At 35.3% G+C, this 2,610-nt stretch overlaps 1 non-coding gene across 1 annotated transcript; it reads left to right on the top strand.

Annotated features, from left to right (window-relative positions):
- Positions 1 to 1,874: 1,874 nt before the first annotated feature.
- TRNAQ-CUG (transfer RNA glutamine (anticodon CUG)) lies at positions 1,875 to 1,946 on the top strand. The gene has a single exon. It is a non-coding gene; the product is annotated as a tRNA-Gln (tRNA).
- The last annotated feature ends 664 nt before the right edge of the window (positions 1,947 to 2,610 follow it).

Genomic DNA, 2,610 nt, shown 5'->3' with positions numbered 1-2,610 from the left:
ATTAAAAGAGAAGACGTATCAAAATCGTGACCCAAAAACAACAATTGAGGGTGTAAGGCAGTGATAAACAATATTAAACTCACCAGAACAATAAGGAGTAACTAGTCACATTCCAAAAGAGAGAAGAACTAGAAATGCCATCTCTAAGAGCGAAAATCGAAATGAAACTCCACTAAGAAGAAACAAATAATGGAGGTCAAGAAGGTGTCCTCACATCCTCGCACACTAAACTCGTACCACAACTAGTCCATCTTCCTCCATCCCTTCTAGGGAAGCAAAGGTATTTTTATCCTCAATCTTCCTCATAGGTTGAGCAACTTTGCCTTGAGTAGTCCTCCTTCGAGAAGGTACATTAGTAAAACCCTCATTCAATGCCAACCCTAAACCCTATTGTTCCTTCTTCCGAATTGGGCAATATCCGAATAGATGTCTTTCTCATGATAGTGACGACACCGAAATGGTATGTGCTCATAGTCTAAAGTTTGTGTCCATATTTCCCCTTGATATTCAAGGTTAATTGACTATGGAAAAGGCTATGAAATATTCATATAAACACAGGGTCTCGCATAAGACATATTTCACCCCCACTTAGTGACCTCTGATACTTTGATGAATTTTCCTAATGTGTTCCCAATACCCTTCAAAATTTATGGAATCCAAAATCCACTTGGAGTGAGTAGAGTCGCACCCAAATTGGTGATGCCAAAAACTCTTCCTTGTCTAGATTAAAGCATTGTTCCTAGTGCCACATGTATAGCCCTGCATTATTAAAGAAATAGGGGCGCCTTCAACAACCCTTTTCTTATCGTCTAGGTTTAAAAAAAATCACAGTGAAAAACCCTTACAATCCTAATCTCAAATCGACCTCTCCTTTCGGTTGACATTTCTATTGAATCCATCTCTCTAACTCTTTTCTATATGCTAACCTCCAACAAACTTGCAAATGAAAGCATGGTATTTCATTTGTCTGCAATGATCTTCCAAAATGTTCGGAGGAATTACAAATTTGGGGTTTGTAGCCGCCTTTGGTAAACATTGTCCTCGCAAGTTGGCTTGCCCTATTTGCACCTTGCTTTAAATGTCGTGTCACAACATTACTGAAAAAGGAATGTCCAACCCAACCCCCCCACCAGAGCACTCATCTATGTTACTCAGAATCACCCAAAAATTAAAATTGACTAGAAACCCTGAAAAAAATATATGAAAATGTAAAAACCCTATATTAAAATATTGAAACCCTCGTAGCTCATCCCCATAGATTTTATTTAGCATTATATCAATGTCGTCTATTTGGAATCATATCAATGTTATCGCTTATATATTTATATGTTTTTAAAAATTAAATGTTACTATATTTTAAATTTTTTAACCATAATTTAGTAACATCACTTTTAGTGAAATTATGACTTTTAAATATTTAAAATCACATTTTGTTTAAATATAAATAAATTTAATATTCTAAACCGGCAACAACATTCAGATTATAGAAAATATAATTTGCAATTTTAAAAAATTGCTATTAACTTAAAAAACCAAAACATAGAAAAATTAAACACTTTAAATTTTTTATTAACCATTTTTTTCCTTTTTATTAATTGACATCCCATCCCATCCTTTATACTAAAATTAACACGAAAACCATTCAATATTTAGGTGTGCTTACAAAGATGATAATGTAACATTTTTGTTAAAAACAATTTGGATATCTACCTGTAAAACTAGACCTTCGGCTTCAAAACAACAGCCGCTCCACCATTTTGGGAGGTGGGCGCAGGGGCCCACTGGGAGGACATCGAGAACCCGGCGAGCAGTGCGCCACCGACGAGACGAGACTACAAGAAATATATTAGTTGTTCGGGCATATTGAAAACGTGGGTCCCATGGTCTAGTGGTCAGGACATTGGACTCTGAATCCAGTAACCCGAGTTCAAATCTCGGTGGGACCTTTTCCTTATCTCAAATATCACAGATATTTTCGAATGTTTAGCTGTAATTTTGGCAGATAGTTGATATTCTAAAGAAAATATCTATAATATTAAATATTTTATTGTGGTGATGGCTTAATATATTTGTTGATTGGATGGACTAATAATTAATATTATTAAATATGTTATGTTGTAATTTTGGTAATTGAAATAAACAATAATAAAAAATATTGTAGCATTGATATTAACTATATAATGTTCGGCCTGGAGTATGCCGTAAAACTGCTCTTCTTGGCTAAGAGCTCGTCTTCCTCGGACGTAAGGAAACAGGTTAACGGCCCAAGACCCAGAGGCATCTGGCAGGAGTGAGAGCCTGCTCCCGATTACGGACCACCAGTAGGGTTATGCCAGGTGGCGTGGTTTTCCTATTTAACAGTGATGAGTCAAACCCAGCATTCGCGGGCAGCCAGAGATGGCTGTCCTCACTGTTGGTTTGACACATGAGTTGATAGGTTTTACCACCTTCGGAAAAAAAAAATAAAAATAAAAAAATTAACTATATAATGTTGTAATTTTGGTGATGGTTGATATTCTAAAGAAAATATCTATAATATTAAATATTTTATTGTGGTGATGGCTTAATATATTAACTATATAATGTTGTAATTTTGGTGATGGTTGATAT

The sequence above is a fragment of the Pinus tabuliformis genome, chromosome 6, assembly GCF_031772625.1.
Source record: "Pinus tabuliformis cultivar Carrire ecotype Pingquan chromosome 6, CPIR1, whole genome shotgun sequence".
NCBI classification, from domain to species: domain Eukaryota; kingdom Viridiplantae; phylum Streptophyta; class Pinopsida; order Pinales; family Pinaceae; genus Pinus; species Pinus tabuliformis.
The sequence above is the reverse complement of the archived record's forward strand: the minus strand, read 5'-3'. Positions and strand labels throughout refer to the sequence as shown.